Source organism: Triturus cristatus, chromosome 4_2 (assembly GCF_964204655.1).
Source record: "Triturus cristatus chromosome 4_2, aTriCri1.1, whole genome shotgun sequence".
Taxonomy (NCBI): domain Eukaryota; kingdom Metazoa; phylum Chordata; class Amphibia; order Caudata; family Salamandridae; genus Triturus; species Triturus cristatus.
In genome coordinates, this window is record NC_140586.1 from 923,065,784 (window position 1) to 923,092,652 (window position 26,869).

The following is a 26,869-nucleotide window of genomic DNA, read 5'->3' on the forward strand; positions in this document are numbered from 1 at the left end:
AACACACACATCTGTATTTAGAAATACCTCATGGGGACCCACGCTAAAGAAAAACACCGAATGTTACACTTTTTAAACTCAGAAGTTTGCTCGGCCGTAGGGCAGAGATGCCCGCGAGAAGCCCGTGTTCACACGAACAGTGTCGGGACACTCACAGTTCTGCACTAGCGAAACCCTAGACACGAGTGTGGGAGGCCCCAGCTGCTCGTGTGCAAATAGTGCACTCGCGACGCGCAAGTCTCAGGACGTCACCCCTACATCCCTCCCCCCGTCCTCAGAGGTGAATGAGCGCCCACTCAAATGCGCGCTGTTACCAGACGTAGCTATCTCGTCAGGGATGGTAAGCGCTATAAATGGAATCACAATTACAATTTAATCAAGCAACAAGCCTTTGGCAATGAAATAGCAGTCATATAGGAGTCAGATATCGAAGCAAGGAACAAAGGAAAGCAGCAGCCATGTTGTACAGCAAGCGACTCGAGATAAATGACCCCAAACACACCCAGCCATGATTCCCCAGTCCAGTGAGAAACAGCTCATAGATGGATCATAGCCGCAGATTCATTCAATACACCCCCTCGCAGTGGCTGGCACCTGACCTGGTGTCAACAATTCTCATCCCCCACCGAGGGTTATTAGGCAAATAACGTAACCAACATCCTTTTAAACACGCTTCACCTCTGACTAGGCGAGGTATGGAAAATGCGCATCGTTTGATACACAACACACAACTCCAGGGCACCGCATTACGCATCGTCCCTGCCCGGGGTGAAGCCCCCATCCATAATCAACGCCAGGCAACCCAGGGTGGGCTGAAAGGTCCAGGACCACCAGCAACTCAGCCCGCCCCCCAGCCAGCCCCGTGCCCACCATGGTCATTACCCCATCAGGGGCTCAAAACCTGCCAATCACTCCACTTTCGGGAGGAGCCCCATTCTCCTCTGCTCAAATCCCCACCACAGGGTGATGAGGTCACTGGCAAACTCGCCCTTCCCCCGCCGCACCTGCATTTCCTTGGATGAAGCCCTCCTGGCCTCTAAGGGATAGGTGCACCCCACTATTGTAACAGCTCCCCACTCATGACCTGGAGAAGTTCTGCCTGATGGCACCCATCAAAGGGGCATATTATCAAGGCCGGCGTTAAAAATTATCGTCAGTTTAGCGGCAGGAAAAGCAGCGATAATGGGCTTGATAATATGCCCTCGAGAATTCCAATGGAAGCCCATGTTCTGGTGTGAAACATGGGCTTCTATTGGAATTCTCCAGGGCATATTATCAAGCCCATTATCGCCGCTTTAGCGGCAGTTTTCTGCCGCTAAAGCGGCGATCATTTTAACGCCGTCCTTGATAATAAGCCCCAAAGTCCCTGAGAGCCTCTTTTGACCCAGTGATCGATGTCCTAACTGCTTTATTCATAGGTCTAAGGAGTGAGCTGTTAGGTCGCTGAACATGGCATGGCTTTGACCCAAATCTTTTCAGTCCTGAGAGCCTTCTTTTAACCCCTGCGCTGCTAGGCCTTCCCCCCCCGTGCTAAGCCTTTTTTTGGCTATTTGGGGTAGTGCGCACTTAGGCCCCTATAACTTTTTGACCACATGAGGTATCCACGCCAAATTTGCGTCCTTTTTTCCAACATCATGGGGATTCTAAAGGTACCCAGGGTTTGTGGATTCCCCTGGAGGGGACCCAGAAATTAGCCAAAATAATACAACAACATTTTTTGGGGGGGAGGGGGGTGGAATTGGAAAACAGGACTACAGATTAAAGCGTCTGTTTTTTCCCCTGCAAATGGTATCAAAAAAGGGTTGTGGGGCTGAAATCACCATCTTCCCAGCTTTCAGGAACAAGCAGACTTTTGTCAGAAAACCAACATTTTTTACACAGTTTTGGCATTTTTCTGGGACATAGCCTACTTTTGCTATTTTTTGTGCTTTCAACCTCTTTCCAGTTAATGGTAGAAATGGGTATGAAAGCAATAATGGATCCTGGAAAGCTATACAGTTTAGAAAAGTAGACAAAATTATGAATTCAGCAAGGGGTCATTTTATGTAGATCCTTCAAGGTTTCTTTATAGAAACTAACCGTTGAATATGGGAAAAATAGAAAATTAGTTGAAAAAAAACAGCCATTTGTGTCAACGTTTTCACCTGTAACTTCTTCTAATTATGACAGCTGTTTAAAAGCAAAATACCGTTACATCCGCTGGACGTTTCTGGTTGTGAGGATATATAGGACTTGCACGTTCACCAAGAACCCGACGAACCCAGAGCCAAAAACTGAGCAGCATCTCTCAATGGTTTTTTATTATGTACCGGGTATATAGCAATTAATTTGGGGAAATATATACATGGAAAAATCGGTATGAAAGACGCCTATGTATTTCTGAAATTGGAACAAAATATAGAGTTTATAAACAGTAGATATTTGCACATTTCCCAAATTGTGAGTACCCATACTAGCATGAGAATTATAGGTCATTTTTCAAAATGACTTATTTTTTACACATTGTCTTTCATTTGGAAGGCAGAAATGCATCAAAAATCAATAGGTAATAACAGTTGCTCTACAATTCTGTGTTACTCTAAGTCTCCCGATAAAAATGGTACTTCACTTGTGTGGGTAGGCCTAGTGGCCGCGACAGGAAACGTCTCAAAACGCAACGTGGACACACTTTATTTTTACAGTGAAAACTGACCCTTTTTTTGTAGAGTGCCTAGCTGTAGATTTTGAACCCTAGCTCTGCCGGCACCTAGGGAAACCTAGCAAACCTACACATTTTTGAAAACTAGATACCCAGGGGAATCCAGGATGGGCTGACTTTACTGGGTCTCACCAGGTTCTATTACCCAGAATCACTTGCAAACCTAAAAATTTGTAAAACAAAAACACATTTTCCTCACATTTCTGTGGTGGAAAGTTCTGGAATCTGTGTGGATCCACAAAATTCCCCCACCCCGCGTTCCCTAAAGTCTTCCGAGAAAAATGGTACCTCACTTGTTTGGGTAGGCGTAGTGTCTGCGGCAGGAAACGGCCCAAAACGCAACATGGACACACCACATTTTCACAGTGAAAACGGATCCTTTTTTTGCAAAGTGCCTAGCTGTAGATTTTGAACCCTAGCTCTGCCGGCACCTAGGGAAACCCATACATTTCAGAAAACTAGACACCCTGGGGTTTCCAGGGAGGTATAGCTTGCGTCGATTCCCCAAAGTTTTCTTACCCAGAATCCCCTGCAAACCTGAAATTTAGCTGAAAAAATCACTTTTTCAACACATTTTTGTGTGGGAAAATTGTGGCATCACTGGGCTGACACCAATTTCCTACCACCCAGCATTCCCTCCAGGTCTCCCGATAAAAATAGTGCCTCACTCGTGTGGGAGGCCCAAGTACCCGCGACAGGCAAGGGCCCAAAACGTACTGAGGCAAAATCAAAATTGCCTATCACAAAATGACCTGGTTTTGCAAGGGGTGTCACCTGGGTTTTTGCCCCCGTGCTCGGAGTCCAGCTAGGGAAACCTACCAAACCCACACATTTCTGAAAACTAGACACCTGGGGGATTTCAGGGATGTATGTCTTGCGTGGATCCCCTAAATTTCTCTTACCCAGAATCCCCTGCAAACTTCAAATTTAGCTGAAAAAAAAATAACTTTTTCCACACATTTTTGTGCGAGAAAGTTATGGCATCACCGGGCTGACACAAATTTCCTACCACCCAGTGTTCCCCCAGGTCTCCCTATAAAAATGGTGCCTCACTCGTATGGGAGGCCCAAGTACCCGCGACAGGCAAGGCCCAAAACGTATTGAGGCGACATCAAAATTGCCTATCACAAAACGACCTGGTTTTGCAAGGGGGGTCACCTGGGTTTTGGTCCCGTGCTCGGCGGTCAACTAGGGAAACCCACACATTTTTGAAAACTAGACACCCGGGGGATCCAAGAGAGGTATGGCTTGTGTGGATCCCCCAACGGTGTCTTACCCAGAATCCCCTCCAAACCTCAAATTTAGCTGAAAATATCACTTTTTCCAAACATTTTTGTGTGGAAAAGTTGTGGCATCACTGGGCTGAGACAAATTTACCACCACCCAGCTTTCCCCCAGGTTTCCCAATTAAAATGGTGCCTCACTCGTGCGGGAGGCCCAAGTACCCGTGACAGGCAAGGGCCCAAAACGTATTGAGGCGACATCAAAATTGCCTATCACAAAACGGCCTGGTTTTGCAAAGGGGGTCACCTGGGTTTTTGGCCCAGTGCTCGGCGGCCACCTAGGGAAACCAACAAATCCCACACATTTCTGAAAACTAGACACCCGGGGGATTCCAGGGAGGTATGGCTTGCGTGGATCCCACAAATTTTTCTTACCCAGAATCCCCCGCACAAACTTCAAATTTAGCTGAAAAAAATCACTTTTTCCACACATTTTTGTGTGAGAAATTTGTGGCATCACCGGGCTGATACAAATTTCCTACCACCCAGTGTTCCCCCAGGTCTCCAGATAAAAATGGTGCCTCACGTATATGGGAGGCCCAAGTACCCATGACAAGCAAGGGCCCAAAACGTATTGAGGCGACATCAAAATTGCCTATCACAAAATAACCTGGTTTTGCAAGGGGGGTCACCTGGGTTTTTGGCCCCGTGCTCAACGGCGACCTAGGGAAACCTACCAAACCCACACATGTCTGAAAACGAGACAACCGGGGGATTCCAGGGAGGTATGGCGTGCGTGCCTCCCCCAACGTTTTCTTACCCAGAATCCTCAGCAAACCTCAAATTTAGCTGAAAAACTCACTTTTTCCACAAATGTTTGTGTGGGAAAGTTGGAGCATCACTGGGCTGATACAAATTTCCTACCACCCAATGTTCCCCCAGGTCTCCCGATACAAATGATGCCTCACTCGTATGGGAGGCCCAAGTACCCGTGACAAGCAAGGGTCCAAAACGTATTGAGGCGACATCAAAATTGCCTATCACAAAACAACCTGGTTTTGCAAGGGGGGTCACCTGGGTTTTTGGCCCCGTGCTCAACAGCCACCTAGGGAAACCTACCAAACCCACACATGTCTGAAAACTAGACACCCGGGGGATTCCAGGGAGGTATGGCGTGCGTGGCTCCCCCAACGTTTTCTTACCCAGAATCCTCTGCAAACCTCAAATTTAGCTGAAAAAATCACTTTTTCCACAAAGGTTTGTGTGGGAAAGTTGGAGCATCACTGGGCTGACACAAGTTTCCTACCACCCAGCGTTCCCCCAGATCTCCCGATAAAAATGGTGCCTCACTCGTGTGGGAGGCCCAAGTACCCGTGACAGGCAAGGGCTCAAAACGTATTGAGGCAACATCAAAATTGCCTATCACAAAACGACCTGGTTTTGCAAGGGGGGGTCACCTGGGTTTTTGGCCCCGTACTCGGCGGCCATCTACGGAAACCTACCAAACCCATACATTTCTGAAAACTAGACACCCGGGGGCTTCCAGGGAGGTATGGCTTGCATGGATAACCCAACGTTTCCTTACCCAGAATCCCCTGCAAACCTCAATTTTAGCTGAAAAAATCACTTTTTTCACACATTTTTGTGTGGGAAAGTTGTGGCATCACCAGGCTCACTCAAATTTCCCACCTCCCAGCGTTCCCCTGGATCTCCCGGTAAAAATGGCGCCTCACTTGTGTGGGAGGCCCAAGTACCCGCGGCAGGCAAGGGCTCAAAACGTAGTGAGGCGACATCAAAATGGCCTATCGCCAAACAACCTGGTTTTGCAAGGGGGGTCACCTGGGTTTTTGGCCCGGTGCTCGGCGGCCATCTAGGGAAACCTACCAAACCCACACATTTCTGAAAACTAGACACCCAGGGGGTTCCAGGGAGGTATGGCTTGCGTGGATCCCCCAACGGTTTCTTACCCAGAATCCTCTGCAAACCTCAAATTTAGCGGATTTCTTTGTTTGTTCCATCCAATGAAAGCCATATCTCTTGGCAGAGGCAGTTATGCGTATCTCACCACCGGGACTGCCACCACCCACAGCAGCCCCTTCACCTCTCTGGGGCTTTTTAATTAAGTCAGATGCGTCCCTGGATATTGATCTCCCATCTTGGGCTCGGCCTGTATATTGTGGCGACCACCAATACCACAAGTAAATGCCTACAAACACGAAGATGAGGATGTCTGTCTCCATTATGGAAGTAGTCCTACCCACATGGGGACCCTCACATGCTCACTGGGCAAATGTTTGCTTGGCCATGTCAGGTATAAGGTGTGCCTCACTAGCAGGAGTAACAGTGTGTATTTGCTGGCAGAACCAATGCACCAGGATTATCAGGTGCAATCTTTCAGTCCTAGACTTGTCACCTTTCTCGGTTCAACTCTTTAGGACTCAACTGACAGCATGTCCAGAGCCCGGCTGCTTTTCTTCATCTATTTATTATAGGTTAGTCATCCCCCTGCTCTCAGTTAATGCCCATAGTACTCCGCAGGGAGGTATGTGCAGGGGACTTACTTATCTTCCTTGGTGAGGAGCCACCCCGGCCAAGTGCCCCTACGTTGGCTCACAGTGGGCAAAAGTTAACGCTGCCATGCAGGCCAACAGAGGGAGTTGGGGCCATATTATCAAGGACGGTGTTAAAATTATCGCCGCTTTAGTGGCAGGAAACTTCCGCTAAAGCGGCGATAATGGGCTTGATAATATGCCCTTGTGAATTCCCATATAAGCACATGTTCCGGAGTGAACATGGGCTTCTATGGGAATTCACAAGGGCATATTATCAAGCCAATTATCGCTGCTTTAGCAGCAGTTTCCTGCCGCTAAAGCAGCGATAATATTAACGCCGTCCTTGATAATATGGCCCTGAGTCTCTGATTAGACCTCACTCACTTTACTCAATGTGTGGGACCCACGCCCATCACAATTCACTCCAGAGTTTGTCCTGTCCCCTTACCCACTTATGAGATTTCTGGTCACAAGAACTGTGGGAAACTCAAGTCTCCAATCCCCTTAAGAATGCCCTCATGGGAGCGGATATATTGGGAAAAGGGTTAATTAATAAGGCACCTTGACGCATACCTCTGCTGGGTAGTATGGTGCCCGCACATTAATTATTTATAGTCACTTGAGCAGATGTATTTTCGTAAAGTCTGACAATGGACCTCGTCAGCAATGATGGAAACTTAAATGTTTTAAAAAACCGTATCTCCTACCTGAAGATAACACAATGCACATAACACTTTGCATAGAAAACAGGTTAGTAGCACAAATACACAGGGGAAGACCAAACCATATACTAAAATAGAGGGATGTGAATCATGACTCAAGTCAAGACTATACCAAGAAGACATAGAAGTGCTGGGGACCCAAGGAACCACCCAAGGTAAGTACCCAGGAACCCCATGGAGGCCGTGTGCAGAGTGGGAACATGACCACGTGCTCAATTCAAGTGAATTGGTAAGTCGCATTTAAAATTATAAAGAAGAAGAACCCTTTCCAGTGGACCCTCAAGAAACCCCGTGGAAAACAGAAGGTTGAAGAGCCACCTCACCCGTGGATGCCCTTGTACCCAGGATACCTACACCAGGGAAGCCGGGTGCATAGGTGTGAAGTAGAGTCAGAAACCGTTGTCGAACACAATAGAGGACTTCAGGAAGAAGCCGCTGAAGAAGAAGGTGAAAGTGTCCGGTGAAACCCAAAGGTGGATTTAAGATGAGAAGTACTTGCAAGCAAAGGGGACAGAGTCAATACCACCCAGGATTGACCAAGAGGTACGGAAGACGCATGTCCACGATGTCGGGAGATCCAGGAGAGTTGATAATTAACTTGGAGCTGCAGCTGTGCGGGCCAGGCAACGCTATGGAAGACCAGGAGCCATTCACGAGCTGTCCCATGTCGGATGTCAAGAGCTGGGGGGTCGGTGACTGTCAGGAGCACCAACAAGCCTTGTCAGCTGCAAACAACGTGGCAAGCGAAAAAGATGTAGTGTCTGGACCAGCAAGGGTCAAGTGAAAAAGCATCCCTCTTCTGTCTATTGTTTAAACCATTTGTGTTATAGCTAATTGTAACACATTCTATGTAACATTTTCCCCTTTTTTAGGCAATCCTGAAGCTAAACATATGTTGCAATGAGTGTTAACAACTTTAACCATGGCATAAACAAGGAGGACATGGACAGAGCACTGAAACTTTGCAGACACTCATCCCCAGTCATAGATCTGGGTTGAATCCATCATCATTCTTTAGCTCACTTGGCCACCTCAGTTCAGTCCCAGCTATATGCAAATCAGTCTTGATCCTGTGCCTCATGGAAACAGTCCAGCCAGAACTGCCAATCCAGGTCTTCCCTGAACCGGAAACAAGCATCCTGGGACCGGTTTCTGGGTAACACCCTTCATCAGCCAGGCTATCTTGAATCCAGTGGCAAAGTGAGCAAGGGACCCACGTCTGGGCATACCCTGCCAACTAAGGGTGAATTTAGGCCCAGATCTCTGCTTGGGTGAATGTACGACATTGTTCTGCATTCTGTCCATCAATTGTTGTTTTTGCATTTGTCACCCCGAGTGCGACGGGTATGCCCAGATGTGGGTCCCGTGGTCTCCATGCCACTGGAGTCAAGCTATCCTGGCTGATGAGGGCTGAAAGCCTGAAACCGGTCCTAGGATGCTTGTTTCCAGTCCAGGGAGGACCTGGCCTGGCAGTTCGGGCTGGACTGTTCCCATTGGGTGCAGGGTCAAGACTGATTTGCATATGGCTGGGTCCAAACTGGAATGGCATGGTGAACAAAAAAACGATGGATTTAGGCTAAGATCTCTGTACTGGGGTGAATGTACGACATTGTTCTGCATTCTGTCCATCAATTGTTGTTTTTGCATTTGTCACCCCAAGTGGGACGGGTATGCCCAGACATGGGTCCCGTGCTCTCCATGCCACTGGAGTCAAGCTATCCTGGCTGAGGGCTGAAAGCCCGAAACCGGTCCTAGGATGCTTGTTTCCAGTCCAGGGAGGACCTGACCTGGCAGTTCGGGCTGGACTGTTCCCATTGGGTGCAGGGTCAAAACTGATTTGCATATGGCTGGGTCCAAACTGGAATGGCATGGTGATCAACAAAACGATGGATTTAGGCCCAGATCTCTGTACGGGGGTGAATGTATGACATTGTTCTGCATTCTTTCCATCAATTGTTGTTTTTGCAGCAACTTTAACCATACCATACATTCGTCTCCAATTACTATTTTATTCTGCTGTACCCAAGCAAATTTTCGCCACGCAGTGACCCCCTTCAACCTACACTCCCATCACCTAAAAATCCCCCACGCTCACCAATTTGCCTTCTCTCAACAAATCTTCTTAACCTCTGGAAGTTAAGCACAGTCGCTCTTGTAATCTAATGGTGCCTTCCTCCTGCACCAACAGTGGGTCAGATCTATCACCTTTCACCTCTTGGACACCCCATCTGAGATAGCAAATTCTCAGATTCCGTTGGATCCATAATAGTATGATACCGCTCCCGCTGTCCCCCACAAAACCTTCAGTGTGGCTGTGTCTAGCAGTTGAGCCTGTACACCCTTTGCCCTAAAGGATTCAGCGGTTGTTTCAATTCCCAATGACATCTGGAAGTTTTATATGCCAGGCCAGGAAAAACTTTTCAAATAAAAATCATAATTTCAGATTTAAGGTGAAAAGCTTTTCTAAGCATTTTCTCTGGAATTCTAAAGTCCTGCAGTCAAACCAGAATAGTCTCTGGTTTTGCATTTGCTTTGGGTGCAGTGAGGGGGACCCTGTGTGCTCTAGCAATAGACCACTGATCAGCCACGACAAGGTTAACAAGCATTGGTAAATGCATTAGGTTTTGCCTATGTTATTAAAAAGAAGCAGTTTTTTGTTGTCAGTTGTAGCTTGGTGAATAGTTGTGAAATATATATTAGTGAAACTCCGTTTAAGTGTTGTGACTTCTTTAAGAATTTGTAATGTAAAGAAAGTTCATTTTTTTTCCTCTTTTTTTTTGTGGGGATAGGAGATGTGGTATGCCAAGGTACTTGTTATGTATTTGTATTATGTACTGGTTATTTATTTGTATGTAAATGTGTTTGGCTCTCATTGTTCTGCATCACTGCATCAGTCTGCCTTGGGACGTCTGTGGATTGGAATGGTTTGGAATGTGGAATGGAAGGTGGTACAGATTTGTCACAGAGACGATTCCATGGGTAGACTGATCTGAAGATGCAGGATGGTACAGGGCTTTTAAATATGTAGTAAACTAAATGTATTCGAAGTATACTATTCTCGCACGAGTGAATTTGAATGCTGGGTCAGTGATTACTCGAAAGCTATAACCTTCCAGAGAGGTGTTGAAAGCCAGATAGGGTTGTTTCATTGTTTGAGAGAGTTGTGTCTCCTCCGCCCTGCCAACGCTTCCAATGACAGTACCAACATTATGGATAGCGATTTCCTAATTGTGATGCACAACAAATCGCAATTGAGAATTTCCTATTCTGATTTTTTTGCATTTAGCCGAAAGTTCCTTGATTTCAGAAAGAACACTAACTTCTCTGCACAACCATGTAAAGTCAGGAAAGTAAGTCAAATAATCAGGAAATGAGGTAAAGTTTGACCCACAAGTGCAGGGTGTGGATTTCATCCTCTGTCTCAGTGGGTGGGTGACCTGGTTATTAGCGTTTAGTGTTGTTGTCTTCGGGAAGCCTATTGAGATGTCACTTGGAGGATGATGTGGGCACTCCAGTCTAGTAGGTTCTCCAGCTCCTTCAACACTACTGTGCAAAAGAGATCCTGTCTGCTTAAAAGAAAAGACCGGAGTGTATAGCAAAAACCACCAAATAAGAGCCATATCGATTAACTTTAAAGTTCAGAGAAATGGTTTGTGGTGTGAGGAGTGGGAGCAAATGTATTAGAGCCAAATAATGCTGGTCACACTTGAAGTCATCCAAATCTTTTTTTTTTTTGTCCTCATCTCACCAAGAAGCTTCTGCAGATTTAAAACGCCGTCATATCTTCCAGCTGGGTGCCCCACGGCTAACTGCATTTGCCTTGGTCAGCCCGACCAGCCCCGGGTAGTAAGGGCTTGGTGTAATCATAGGACCCGGGGGGAAGACCAACACATTTCTGATTATTCACAACGAAGAAAAACTAATCGCAAGTACCGACCCCAGTTTAGTAGAGGCTGCCAGATTTTGGTCGATGTTTCCCTCCTCCCCTCTTGCTCGAGTCATGCCATAGCAAAAGAGGCTTTGAGCCAGTCTTCTCTGTTCGGGAGGATAGGATCTTTCCACTTTATACATAGCTCCCTCCGAGCAAGCAGTATCAGGTATAACAACAACCCCTTATGGATCTGAGATAAAGCCAAGTTAGTTGCGCCATTACCCCCAAAAAACACCAGCAGGAGGATAATCTCGATGTTTACTTCGAAGATGCCCGATAGGGATTCTTCCACATCTTTCCAGTAGGATCTTAACTCCGGACACTCAAAGAAGATGTGGATATCGTCCGCATTCGGTAATTTACACCTAGGACATTTAGGGGGGGGCGGAGCGGGGCAAACTTGGCTATCCTGGTCGGGGTATAATTTAGTCTGTTAACAATGAAAAAGTGATTCTTTTTTAGGCTGGCTGGTTTGATGTATTTGTAGAGCAATTTTAAAGAAGGCTAAAAACAAACTTCGGTGTTAGGCTCAAGGGGAGATTGATTCCAGACCGATGATTGGGGTGGAAGGTCCATATCATCTGCATCGAGAGACCTCGTGTACCACATGGATATCTCTTTCTTTTTTGGCTGAACGTTTTGCAATGACCGCTCTAGTTCCCAGTCGCCCCTTACTTCACCAACTTCTGCCTCATACCATGAATTAAGTTGAAGAGACTTAAACTTAGAGAGAGCAGGACCTATACTAGCTCTTAATACCTCCCAAGGGAGAATTCCATTTTTATCCATCAAATCAAACCACTTAGCCACACCGCTCTCTTAATTGGTATCGCCAGACTGTCTCTGAATCAGACTCCCGGGGGAGTCCCATATAGGAGCAAAATCAGAGAAATATCCAATGCCCCATCTGCTTCTCACTTTATACCATGTTTCCAGGGCGGCCTTAAGGACCTTAAGAAGCACACATTTGAAGTATCTTGGGACCCCGAACTTTTATAGAAAACCTTCTCCTCACTCCCCCCCTCAACCATGGCCATCTCACCCAGGACCCTGCCCCATGTTGTCCCATCCGGGTTCGAAAGCAGCATCCTAATACCCTTAAATTGGAAGGCAATTAAGTACCATCTGATTTCAGGGAGGGCCAACCCTCCTATAGTGAGCCTCCTCCTCAGCTTTTTCCAGGACATCCTTGCACTTTTACCCCCCAGATAAAACTCCCAATTTTACCCTGGATCTTACTAATGCTCTTACTAGGAAAGGCCAGAGGAACTGCATTGAACAAGTAGGTCAACTTAGGGAGAATAATCATCTTCACCACGTTGACCTTCCCATCGATGGTCACGGGAAGGTTCCTCCATTTGGCAAAGAGATGATCGATTTCCTTTATGGTAAGTTGATCAAGGGGATTTTATTAAAATCTTTAACAATTTCAATATCCAAATACTTAAACTCGTTACTGATAGGGCCTCCCCTATAGTCGATGTTCCAACACATCACCTCCTTTTTCGAGTAATTGGCTAGATAACCAAAAAGGGCTTCAAGCCATGGAATGGCTGCCTCCGGGTCGCTAGCATATATGATAATATTGTCAGCATACAATACTAACTTGCAGTGATAAGTTTGTGACTTAAAAGGACAGATTGAATCGTCTAATCTACTAGCTTGCGCCAAAGGCTCAATATAAATGTTAAATAGAAGAGGGGATAAGGGGCACCCCTGTCTGGTTCCCCTCTGGATGTCAAAACTAGGGGTCAGAGTGCCATTCAGCCGGATCTTTGCGGCGGCTCCCTGGTAGCATTTCCTCAAGTTTTGAACAAAGATAGGGCCGAGGCCCAGTCCCTTGAGGACCTCCCAGAGATACCTCCAGCAAACCCTGTTGAAAGCCTGGGCCGCATCCAAGGCCACCACTGCCAAAGGATTCGCTCTTACCAAGGCCAAGTCGATGTTCCCTATCAACAATTGTGTCTGTTCCTGGATGTACCTCCCTGCTATAAAGCCCTTCTGGTCAATATTGATCAGGCTAGGAACCAATTTAGCCATTCTCCCCGCCAGAATGCCCATTAAGATCTTATAATTGGCATTCAGCAGGGAGATCGGGTGATAGGAATTGGCATTTAGTGGGTCCTTTCCCGGCTTCAATATCAAAACGATGGTAGCTTCCTTCCAGGATCTAGGGACCACCCCTGTTGGACTATAACCTGAGTTAAATAAAGTACAGAGTGTCGGGTCAATTCGTCCAATAGAAGTTTATAAACTTCGTTCGGAAGAGCATCCAGTCCAGACGCTTTATTGTTTTTAGACCTCTTTATTTGATTCCTAATCTCTTCTACGGTAATAGGGGCATCAAGAAGGGCCCGACTAGCTTCAGATAAAATGGGCAGGGATTGTATTTTGTCCTGGGAAGGGGCCAGGTTCTCCTTATACAGATCCGAAAAAAGGTAGAGAAGACACATTTGCATGTCTTCTGCTTTGCTAGATTTATCCCCATTGTTGTTGATTATCAATTCATTGATGTTGTTTTTTGATTGATCCATTCTGACTTTCCATGCTAATAGAGCACCAGCCTTTTCCCCATATTCAAAGTTTTGCATATTTTTAGCAAGCCATTGTGTCCGACACTTCTGGTCCAAAATACTCCTAAGCTCCTGCCTAGCCCACTCCAGGTCTTTTCTGAACTTGTACCAGTCTATCTAGGCTCTCCTTATTGAGGCGATTCCTCTCGGCTTCTAATTCCACTATCCTTTCCTAAATGGAATGGAATTCCTGGGCCTTAGCCCGATTTTTAGAACTTATTAGACCATGCAACATGACTCTCAGGCTAGCTTTATAAGCATCCCATACGTAGTCTATGGTCGTAGAGCCATATTTAATAAAAAATATTCTGAGGAAGATGTTTTAATGGACTGAATAATTCCGGGATCTGACAGCATTGATTTATTTAACGTCCATCTGGTTTGTGACATATTACTTCTCCTGGAATATGAAAATGAGACAGGGGCATGGTCGGAGAGGTGACTGGGTAGTACAGATATCTCGAATAAATTATCTAACACTTCGCTATTGGCTAAAATATAATCTATTCTTGATGAATGGTGATATTTTTTGCTGTAGAATGTGAACCCCTAGAGATCTCCCCTCTTAGCCCTCCAGACATCTACCAGGTCAATATCATATAACAGATTTTACATGGCCCGACGAGATCTCGGAGCCCCTATGACACGGCTCGAGTTAGATCTATCTTTACATGGATCCAGGAGGACATTAAAATCACCTCCTATAATCGACGGGAGAATCACCTTCATCAGTTTAGCTTGCAACTTACAGATATATGAGGGATCGTCCAAGTTAGGGCCATAGAAGGAAGAACAAGCTAGTTCTAATCCCCCAAAATCCATCTGGGCCTCTATCCATCTCCCTGTTTGAACCGTCTGAACAGATTTAATTACACAGGGGATCCCCCTCTTCACCAAGATTGCAACACCTCTATTGTTGATTGATTGTTGCGAAAAACAAAAACAATTTATCAAAGGGATTTTTGAAAAAATTGAACGAGATTCTGCAGAAGTCAGATGGGTCTCTTGTAAAAGAAAGACCTGGGCTGGGGAGAGTTCTAAGTACTTAAATATCAACCTTTGCCTATGTGGGCACCTTAGACCATTCACGTTCCAAGAAATAAAGCAGATTTTACTGTCCTTTTTAAGATTACCTGCCATCAACTAGTGGACCCCTTTCTTCAACTAGACAGCATTTCTTAAAATACACATGAGATGAGAAATAATTTTTTGTTTTTTTACCCGCTGCTCCCCACAAAGTGAACCCCACAATTCCCTCCTCCCGCCACCTGTGACCCCCTTCACCCTGAGGAACCCTCCCTTCCAATAGGCTAAACCTATTCGGTCGCCCCTCCCTCAGGTAACATTCATAAACGAATACTTAACTCTAAGGACTTGGGACCTGAAGCCGAAAGCCCCCTTAACCTCTAATCCCTCCTTCATTGCGCTCCCTTTCCCTTTGGATCTTAACAATAAGGGCATCCACCTCCTCAGTTGTACGAATTAGTAGCATGGGATTCTTCCACATCACACGTAGTGTGGCAGGAAACCTCAATTGAGCCTTCGCCCCCAAGCTATTTAGGGGCATATTATCAAGCACGGCGTTAAAATTATCGCCACTTTAGCGGCAGAAAACTGCCGCTAAAGCGGCAATAATGGGCTTGATAATATGCCGCAGAGAATTCCAATAGAAGCCCCTGTTGACACCAGAGCATGGGCTTCTATTGGAATTCTCCAGGGCATATTATCAAGCCCATTATCACCGCTTTAGCGGCAGTTTTCTTCCACTAAAGTGGAAATAATTTTAACGCTGTTTCTTGATAATATACCCCTTAGTTGTGCTAACCTCTTCCCCAACTCCCACTGTCTCGTTGCAGTTATGTGGGAGATATCAGATCTAATAGAGAAGGAAAAGGGGGATGGATCTGGAAGTGTAGATCAAATCACACCTTCCCTGAGTGCAGCAGTCAAGATCATCTCCTTAACTGAATAAGACAAAAAATTCACCAGCATTTTCCTGGGTTTCTGCTTTCCTGGGTTTCTCTTAAAGGGATCCCGATGTACTCTTTGAATTTCAGGTACAAGGTCGATGCTTGGGAGTTTTTCAAGACTGTACCATTTAATAAGGAAATCACAAACCCCTTAATGTCCGTCCCCTCAAGAGCTTCCGGGATATTTAGGAACTTCAGATTGTTTTTCCTAGAATGATTTTCCAATCGCTCGAGGTCATCCTTTAGTTCCTTATTTTGAGTCGATAGCTTTACCAGATCAGCAGAAGTCGTTTGAATTGCTTCTTTTAGTTTGGAAATCTCAGACTCAATTGCATCGGTCCTTAAAGTGACTTCTTCTAGTTTCTGGGCCAACACCTCACATGATGATCGAATAGCGGCCTGATTTGCTTCAGATACAGAGAACCTGCTAGCTAGCTCTGCTTGGTTAATCTCTGATACTTTAAACCCGCTGGTCATCTCTTCTTTCAAAGCCAAAAGTATATCGACTAATGAATGCATGGTGAAGGCTGAAACAACGCACTCCTCGAGGACCGGAGACTTTATACTTTGCTGGACTACCGGCTCCTGTGCCTGCTCCCACTCCTACTCCTCTTGTATTCCGAGGACGGAATATCTATTAGAAAGGCTCACCGTAGGGTGGACCACAGAATCAATTTCGGGCACTGTAGATGAAAGTGTAGGATCAGTTACCACCACTACCGGGATTGGTGCTTGATCCAAAACGCCCAAGGTTTTATCCGTTGACTTGCCTACGCTACCAGCAAAGGAGTCCTGGACCCCTGCATCATCCCCCACTGGGCTGGCCTGACTGACATTGCTTATGATTTCACTACCGGATAAAGCTGGTACCTTGATAGTTGGGCGCGCCAGGGCCATGGACGTGGACATAGACAGGGACATGACTTGATAGTATGTTTTTAAAGATGGGGTGATTTTCGTTTTTAAAGGGAGTGTTTTCTTGTCCTTGCTTCTTCCTTTGCCTTTATTAGCCACTCTGTCAGTAGTAATCCCCCCCGCCTATGTTGTTTGATTGATGCTCTGACCTCAGAGATGAGGGGGGGAGACCCGAGAAGACAAAATCCACTGAGTGATAGCTGTATTAGAAGATAAATGGGCCGCTCTGGCTCGCAGGGTGTACCTACTTATTTTAGATGGAGAAATACCCACTTTATTTCCGCTGTTTTTCTACATACAATAGAGAGGTGCCTCTCCCTTTTCAATCAAAAAATCTCTCACTTGGCAAGACGGAGGGCTATCAATAAATCTCTCTCTCCCAGGAAAGATTTTTAGTTCCCGCTTACCTTCAGGTAAGTAAATTGAGCCAATCTTACTATTACAGGCGCCTCCGTGAAGAGCTGGTCGCTGGAACCCCCCCCAACTGCTCGACGTCTGCCTCACAAGATTCCCAAGTCCGGAGACCTGGGTATACACCAAAACTGGTGCTGACCCTGACTCCGATGAACCGGAGCAGCAAACAGGCGGTGTCCCGGCGTCTCCTCTCGTACTCGGCTTCTCCCCACCTCCAACGCCGATCTCCGCGCTGCTGCTGCAAACACCCGGGGCCACCGGACTGCCGTAACAAAGAAAAGTAAGATCTCCCCGCATATCAGCTAACAGGTGAGGGCAAATTATGGAGGATTATGGCAGATTTACAGAGATTGGGGCTTCAACATCGGTCCTAGCGAGAGACCCGAGGGAGCGCGACCGCGGCCGTTAGCTGGTGGTTGCCATGTTCCTCTGCCAAACGCTCCCGAAGTCATCCAAATCTTGAGAAGACATGGCAGGGAAGAAACGTTATATACCAAATACAATGATTTTCTATGAAGTAGTAAAAATATGTAAATCACCCTGGTGCAGTCCTTTCGAGACGTGGTTCGGTGTGCAGGTTGGTGGCTTTGATACCAGGAGAAATGAGGTGTACTAATTTCACCAGATTTGTGTGATTCTTCGCAAGCCAATGTGTCTCCATCTCCTTCAATTCCATTATCTGCCAAAGGAGTCACTTCTTGAAAACGGGCAAGATGTCATCCTTTGGTTCTGCATAAGAGATGGCACATTTACCTCACCTCGCCTAACCAATGGAAAAGCGTGTATTTGCCTATGATTGCAACTGGAGAGTACAGAAAGTGAGGCAATTATTTCAGAGATTAAGCCCCATTGTTTTTACCTACATTTCCCTGCATTTGCCACAGCTGAGGCAGCCCCGCGTGCACCCTCCACCCCTGAAAGGAGTGGCCTGGATATAAATAACTCTGGAGCTGGAGCAGCTGTCAGTTTTAGAAGAGCGAGTGCACAGTGTGAGATTAGCATAATACCATTTTTCCCAGTGTTTACCATAATCGGAGTAGCTGAAGTAAACATAAAAATGCACTGGAGGCTGCATGCTCAGCTGTGGGAGGAGAAACAAGGGCAGAGCGTGCCTAGAGGAGTAGATCAGCGTGCACATATTACTCTACTTCAGCTATGCAGATGCAAATAAAGAGGATGGCATGGTCATTACCAGAACACACAGGCGATGCCACGAGGCTTAGCAGAGGGCCGGTGGGATGCTTCAAGCCTGCAGTTGTCTTTATTCCATATTATTTTCCACCATTTAGTTGATTAAATTTCTCTCCACTACTGACCGTGGTGTGAAAATGGATGCGTTGTGTTCATTCCATCCCACACTGACTGAATGTTTGCTAACAAAACAAGATTAGTAGAAGTTTATTGATTTTAAAATTTTGAAGCATAACTCTCACCTCAAAGCAAGCAGCATTTTACAAAATACATCAAATAAAGCAATAACAAAACACAGGAGAATCTAATGATAAAAATATCATATCAGAGTAAAAATTAAGTAATCAGGTAGAACCCAACTCACACAGTTACAGAACCCACTATATAACACTGTGGAATGGTATTTCAGTCTATTATGATTTAGTAGTTTCAGTTAGAACAAGTACTGAAGCAGATGCCTGCATGTGCCCACGGGGACGGTGGAGTGCACATGATGAGAAAAAGAACTCAAGTGGGTGCCTGCTTGTGCCCCGGGAGCACCAGATAGTACGTGCTTCCTCTGGAGCACAAAAAGTAATAAAAGGTACGTCAGAGGAGATAGTAACAGCACACTGATCCCATAGCACTTTGGCAGTGCTGTAACTTTAAAGTAAGGGTGCAGCAAGTCCCTTTAAAGATACACTTAATACATTAGATTTCAGGCAAAACCTAAAAAGGAGCATAGACGTTTCCTCAATCAAATCCTTATTTTGAGCAAAGTTTTCCAGGATCCCCTCCAGCCTCATGTTTGCTCATCGTGATCAATTCTCCAGATTCTCCAATTTGAATTTAACCTGGTGCATGTCTTCTAGAAGCTGAGAAGCTGTTTCTGATTAGGACAATTTTGAATCCTTCAAATTTTAAATCCTTTTTTCGGCTTCTGTGCATCTGGAATTCAAATTCTGTAAACCTTTATCAATTAAATCCATCTTATTCCCACTTTTTTGTGTTATCTCCTTATGAGCCATTTTCATTTCCTGGATTTCAACAAATAGGTGCTTAAGTATAGCGCATAGTTCAGCATTAGATTCCTTCAACGCACCCACTGACACCCCATTCTCAAGATCTAGTGTGTGTACATAGGAGCTCATGGGGATGCTGCTTTCAATGGAAAATCATATTCTGGACTGCTGCCAGTCTGTTGGAGGGAGAGTCGATGTCTCAGAGTCAAGTTCAGTTCCTCCATAATTGGTTTCAGCCAAAGCAGCCACTGATCCAAGCATGTTGAGCCCATTTTAGATCACCCTGCTACCACTCTGTGATGGGGGAATCAACTCGTGGACTCTCTCCTTGTGAACCTCAAGATGGAGTTCTACCAAAGATTGGATACTGTGGCAGGATTGTTGAATTGTGAATGTTGTAAGCGGTCATATTGCCAGTTGTGGCCACAAAGAATGTTCTAAGAGTAACTGCATTCACGCAAGAATAAGCATGAACTTGAGCTGTTTTATAGTCACAGGCAAATTATTGCAAACAGCATCCTTCCATTGATTCTCCAAGGCCACCCCAGGCTGTGAGGATTATTTGTGACCAGTGTCTCATTTTCATCCAGATGTTTAGATTGCTGGGAATGTCCCAAAGGAGTTTCCGTTACCCCTTCAGAAGAGCCTCTATGTTAGACCTGGCACCTTGGCGTGAGTCTCCCTTCCACTTTTTGTCGCTGTGCCTCATGTGTTTTTATGGTGTTGGCCGCTCAGAGCACTGTGCCACTGCCAACCAGTGCCCCAGTGCAAGTGCTCCCTATGTAAAATGTATATGTTGGTTGGATTCCATGATTGGCCTATTTGGTTTACTATCAGACCCCAGTAAAGTGCACCAGGAGTGCCAGGGCGTGTAAATACAAATGCCGCTGGTGGGCTTGCAGCACTGGTTGTGCCACCCACAGAAGCGGCATGGTAAAATGTGTCTAAGGTCTGCCATTGCAGAACCTGCGTGCAGTCTGGTACTGACATGCTGACTCGCAAGTGCACCCACTTGCCAGTCCCTAAACCTTCCCTTAACTTCATGTTAGTCACCCCTATTGTAGGCCCAAGGGCAGGGTGCATTGTAGCATAAGGTAGGACAAGCCCTGATCTGTGTGGCATGTCCTAATAGTGAATTACAGCCATTTTCGTTTTTCACTATTGTAAGGCTACCGGTTCTCATAGGCCAGAATGGCCTGTTAGGATTGTTACATCCTATGATCCTAACAGGCCCAGGGAACATGGTAGAAAATCGAGTTTAGTATGCCTGAACTCAGAATAATAAGGTACATCTTTTAGTAAGGTTTATTTTAATATTCTGCGTTTGCAAATGCCACTTTTAGAAAGTTGGCCTTTGCTTGCCTAACCATTTCAGCCCGCCTCTGTGTGATGTGTGTCTGCTGTCTGGCTTGTGTGAGTGACAGGGCTGGGGAAACCCAGATGGGAAGGGCTAGGTAGCCTGGTGGTAAATAGGACTATTCGCAGGTAGATGGGTGGGAGGAGTACACCTGGACTCTGAATAGGGCTGTGCTCTGCCACCACAATGCTGGCTCCGCCCCCTGTGGAGCGTCTGATGGCTCTGCCCTGCACCCTAAAAGAAGAAGCCTGAATCGCATCAACAAAGTGCTTCAGAACTGGACTGAACAAGGCAAGGGCCCCCCTGGCCTGAGAGAACAAAGGATTTGTGGTATAAATGTAGGAGCCCTGCTCCTAAGAAACTAGATCCTGTCCTGCCAAGAAGAAACCTCTGTCCGACCTGAAGGAACTGGAAAAGCTGCATGGAGGAGTACTGTCCTGACCTGGGGGATTGGCCTGCAGTGGTTGCCTTGCTGCTGAAAAAGAGGAAGAAAAGACTCAAGGAACTTTTATTTGACTTGTGCTGAAGATCTCCAAGGGCTTGTGAGTGAGCTTGCCCCCTGAACGAAGTCCCAGGACCAGTGGACTTCACCGCCGTGAGATCGCCTTGGAAAACGGACCTTTTTCCCCGCATCTTCGACTCGAACTGCTGCGTACGTCTCGCTGATCGCAGCGTACCCCCTGAAAGCTGGTATCCCGCTGTACGGCCCGAACAACGTGACTAAGGCCCCTCTACGAGCCGTAGCTCGCACTGTAAAGGAAGGTATCGTCCGGCCTGAGCAACGTGACTAACAGGCCCCTACGAGCCGTAGCTCGCACCGTAACGGAAGGACTGCGAACCGTACTTGCTACTATCCCCTACGAACCGTACTGCCGGCGTACGCTCCTTTCCCCTGCTTTGGAAAGGCTGCAGTGTGTACGGTAGTTGCGTACGTCTCCCCTGTGCGGAGCGTACCGTTCGCTTGTATCCAGCGCTTTGAATCAAGATTGCCGATCTCATGGTATGGCGTGAACGCCGCGATGAACATTGAAAGCACCGTACCTATGCACCGTCCCCTGAAGCCCTGCACGCCCAAGGTCTAACGTACTGTAGTACGCATTTCACCAGGAGGACAACGCACCGTACATCGCGCTTGATGTCAGCGCAGCATCCGTGACGAACTCACCAAGTAAAGGTACTGTGCCTGTTCGCACCGTAGGGTGTACGCTTCATCCCGATGTGCGTGTGAGACCTGTTCCCAAGCAGTTTTTACCGCGTACGAAGCGTACAGACAGGAACGAAGCACACAGAACGTTAAAACTACGCTAAAACCAAGAACTCTTTGTCTAATAAGTATTGTGGGGCGTTTAAACGTTATCTGGTCTTGTGCTAAGCCTAAACTATATATATGAAGTGTTATTTTTCTATATCCCAGTGTGGAGTCCATTTGTGGGGTTGTCACTGATTTACTGTGTGTGTGTTCACAAATGCTTAACATAAACGCTCTGAGATAGGCCTTGTCTGCTCGCGCCAAGCTACCTAGAGGGTAAGCAGGGGTTATTGTTGGAGTGTACCCCCCTACCCTGACTAGAGGAAAGGTTCCCTGCTTGACACAAGTACCTACCTGGGCCAACCAGAGAACCCGGATTCTAACACTCTATCTTCTGGAGAAAGAGATTTGGTCTGGCTTAGCAGTGAGTCGGATATTTCTGATGAAGCACAATGTTCCAGTGTTAATTCCACACCCTTACCCTTATGGGCTATGGTAAGTGAATTCAGTGAATGTAGAAGCCCACTCCTCGGTGATGGTCTCTCTTTGCTGCTAACATCCACGCCTGTTTATACTTTGATATGGGCGGTCTTACTTCCCTCCTAAGTAGAGTTAGCATGTGATCCCAGGTGGGGTTTTCCGCCTTGTAATACTTTGTTTTTTCTTTCTGGAAAAGGCTTCATATTTATACTCAGCCACCCTGAAAGACCACAATCCAGCTCCTGAACAGCAGCCGAGCAATACTACAAAAAAGGTAATACTGAGAAATCCTATTTCTGGCCCAAGTCTTTAGCTGCCACGAAGTGATAATAAACTGAGTCCAGCTGCTTTGCTCAGGCAATTGAGCCTCTTGCAGAATGCTTCAGATAAGAGGAGATGAGACATGGACTGCTTATGGATGGGAAGATACATAGAGTTTTTCAGTGAGAGTGAGTGAGTCAGTGAGAGTAAGTGAGTCAGTGAGAGTGAGTAAGTCAGTCAGTGAGAATGAGTCTGTCAGTCAGTGAGAGTGAGTCTGTCAGTCAGTGAGATTGAGTCAGTCAGTGAGTGAGAGAGAGTGGGAGTGTCTGTCAGTGAGAGTCTGTCAGCCAGTGCGAGTCTGTCAGTGACAGTGAGTCAGTCAGTGAGAGTCTGTCAGTGAGAGTGAGTCAGTCAGTCTGTGAGAGTGAGTGTCAGTCAGCAAGAGAGTGGGAGAGTCAGTGAGAGAGCGAGAGAGTCTGTCAGTGAGAATGAGTCAGTGAGAGTGAGTGGGTCAGTCAGTGAGACTAAGTGAGTCAGTCAGTGAGAGTGAGTCAGTCAGTGAGTGAGAGTGAGTGGGAGAGTCAGTGAGTGAGTGAGAGTAAGTGGGAGAGACTGTCAGTGATAGTCTGTCAGTGAGAGGCTGTCAGTGAGAGTGAGTGAGTCAGTCAGTCAGTGAGAGAGAGTGGGTCAGTCAGTCAGTGAGAGAGTCAGTGAGAGTCGTCAGTGAGAGTGAGTGAGTCAGTGAAAGTGAGTCAGTCAGTGAGTGGGAGTGAGTCTGTCAGTCAGTGAGAGTGAGTCTGTCAGTCAGTGAGAGTGAGTCAGTCAGTGAGAGAGATTCTGTCAGTCAGTGAGTGAGAGTCTGTCAGTCAGTGAGAGTGAGTCTGTCAGTCAGTGAGAGTCAGTCAGTGAGAGAGATTCTGTCAGTCAGTGAGTGAGAGTCTGTCAGTCAGTGAGAGTGAGTCAGTCAGTCCGTGAGAGAGAGTGGGAGAGTCAGTCAGTGAGAGTCTGTCAGTGAGAGTGAGTGAGTCAGTGAGAGTCTGTCAGTTAGAGTGAGTGAGTCAGTCAGTCAGTGAGAGAGTGAGAGAGTCAGTCAGTGAGAGAGTCTGTCAGTGAGAGTGAGTCAGTCTGTGAGAGTCTGTTAGTGAGAGTGAGTCAGTCAGTCAGTGAGAGTGAGTGAGTCAGTCAGTCAGTGAGAGAGTCAGTCAGTGAGAGAGTGAGAGTGAGTCAGTGAGAGTGTCAGTGAGAGTGAGTCAGTCAGTCAGTCAGTGAGACTGAGTGAGTCAGTCAGTCAGTGAGAGTGAGTCAGTCAGTGAGTGAGAGTGAGTGGGAGAGTCAGTGAGTGAGTGAGAGTTAGTGAGTGGGAGAGTCTGTCAGTGAGAGTGAGTCAGTCAGTCTGTCAGTGCGAGAGAGTTTTGAGAGTCAGTTAGTAAGAGAGTGGGAGAGTGAGTCAGTGAGAGTCTGTCAGTGAGAGTGAGTCAGTGAGAGTCTGTCAGTTAGAGTGAGTGAGTCAGTCTGTCAGTGAGAGTCTGTCAGTGAGAGAGAGTGAGTCAGTCAGTGAGAGAGGGGGAGAGTCAGTGAGAGTCTGTCAGTCAGAGTGAGTCAGTGAGAGTCAGTCAGTGAGTGAGAGTGAGTCAGTCAGTCAGTCAGTGAGAGTGAGTGAGTCAGTCAGTGAGTGAGAGAGAGTGGAAGAGTCAGTCAGTGAGTGAGAGAGAGTAGGAGAGTCTGTCAGTAAGAGTCTATCAGTGAGAGTCTGTCAGTAAGAGTGAGTGAGTCAGTCAGTCAGTGAGAGAGAGTGGGAGAGTCAGTTAGTGAGAGAGTGAGAGAGTCAGTCAGTGAGAGTCTGTCAGTGAGAGTGAGTCAGTGAGAGTCTGTCAGTGAGAGTGAGTCAGTCTGTCAGTGAGAGTCTGTCAGTGAGTCTGTCAGTAAGAAAGTGAGTGAGTGAGAGTGGGAGAGTCAGTCAGTGAGAGAGTGAGAGTGGGAGAGTCTGTCAGTGAGAGTGAGAGTCAGTGTGAGTGAGAGAGTGAGAGTGGGAGAGTCTGTCAGTGAGAGTAAGAGTCAGTGTGAGTGAGAGAGTCAGTGAGAGTGAGAGAGTCAGTGTGAGTGAGAGAGTCAGTGTGAGTGAGAGAGTCAGTGTGAGTGAGAGTGTGAGTGAGAGTGTGAGTGTCAGTGAGAGTGTCCGTGTCAGTGATAGTGTGAGAGAGTGAGAGTCTGTGAGAGTGTCAGTAGAGTGTGAGAGAGTGAGAGTCTGTGAGAGTGTCAGTGAGAGTGTGATAGTCAGTGAGAGTGAGTCAGTCATTAATGCAAGGCATTTGCAGTTAGGGTGAGTACTCTAAAGCTCAACTTTCATTATGACAATGGTTCGAATATAAAACCCGTACATGTTTGCAGAGTTTAACGATTTGTGGCTATTCTAGCCTAATGCTCTGAGGATACTATATTATATGCAAATAAATACATGCAGAACAAAAAAATGAAACAATTATAGTGAAGACTTGAATCCGCATGTTCGGAAAACCTGTAACTTCCCATCTTTCAGAAGAGCACAAGCAGCAGCTGTTTTACAGCACTCGTGCTTGTTCTCATCATTGCTAATTTATATTAATCGATTTCATTTTAAAGTAATTCAATTAAGAGAGAGAGACAGCACACCGGGTAAGGATTACAACGCACCTGAGAACACGCTAAACTCTTATTTTATCAAGCCCGGGAGTGGTGCGTGCGCACGCATGCGCGCAGTCTTCACTTTTTCAAGTACTGCAGTCATGGTTGTGGCGCACCGCTGCGCGCTCCCGCAAGGTGGATGCCGCCACAAGCACGAGTGCAGTGCTTGAAAAAGTGAAGAACGGCGGCTAAAGGCCCTCTTAGCAGCGCATGCGTGTTGCGTAGGCGAGACCTAAACAAAGCTACTCAAAAGATATCTTTTTTAAAAAGGCAATGAAAGCGCCAGAAGTTATCATTTTATTCAAATAAATCACAGAGGACCAAAGAAACTGGGCATATTTTGAAAGTTGCTAAATAAATAGAATTCTCTTCAAAAAAACTGAGTCCAACTGCTGTTGCTGTTACTGTTGGCATCTGCCCCTTTGGTAGTTTTGACCCAAGCAGTAGTAAATGCAGATGACCATAGGAACACTGCCACAGCCTGACATAGGGGCAGAAAATAAAGAAGACAAGCATTGGCAAAGCCAATATGCCTCACCTTTGGGAGCTCATACGTGTTGAGCCAGAGCTATTGGCTTTGCTAATGTGTTTAAGCTATGTTGTTGAGTAGTGTGGCTTGTGGGCAACATCTTGCAAAGTTCTGATAAAAAAAGTTTTATAAGCATTTTTGTTACTATGTCTATAATTAAGATGAGAGTGTGTATAAGTGAACAAGCTTATTAAAAATATAATTACTATAAAAAAATGTTCAGTGTTTTTTTGGGGGGAATGTTGGCAACGTTTGCCTGCCTGTTCTAAATGGTTGTTATATTTTTTTTGGGGGGGTTGGGTGGTGGGGGATATAAACAAGAGGAGGGAAGAGGTTGGGAAATAGTATGTGAATTATAATTTGAGTAGCAAACAGTTATTAGGGGTGAATTAACAGATACCAGATTTTGAGTGTACTATGTAGCTATACAAATGGCTGAAGTATGGAATAGACAATTTAATAACATAATACTTAATGTCCTTTGTCTTCCACCTGGTGCTTTGAAAAGGGTCATGATATGTAATTTTAATGCATAAACTAGATAACAACCGAACCCTTGCATTATGCTGTTCTAGGACCAGCCCCTTGTGCTTCAGATGCTCCTGCTACAATAAAAAAGTTCTCTGTAAATTATTCCACCTTACCTGAGAGACAGATGTGAGCTTGACCGGGTCTATATAAAAAGCACTGGGGATTTGAGTGTTAGGAGCTGGGGCACTGGTGTGTACAGAGCGAGGGAATTTAGGGGTACACTGACAGGATGAGGTGGTGTGATACGCATGGAAGGAGAGGCACTCTGGGCTGTGTGTACCCCATTGCAAGGCATCAAGAAGTTCAGTGACCATATAGAGGAATGGGGTCAAAGGTTGAGTTTCTTTTTAAGGTCATGGAACTCGTCACAACATAATCCATGTCACAAATCACTTAAATCCTTTCAGTGATGCTATTTCATATAAAAGTGATGATTGGAACAATAAAATTAGCATCTCCAGATGCAATTAACCACAACAAAAAGCAGTCAGATATTTGTTGAAAAAATATATTAGGATCAGTTTAGTACAAGTCAGATTTTAAAAAATGTTCAACGCTCTAGCTCAGATTGCATAGAAACATGCATAGAGATATTCTATTTTTCCTATAAT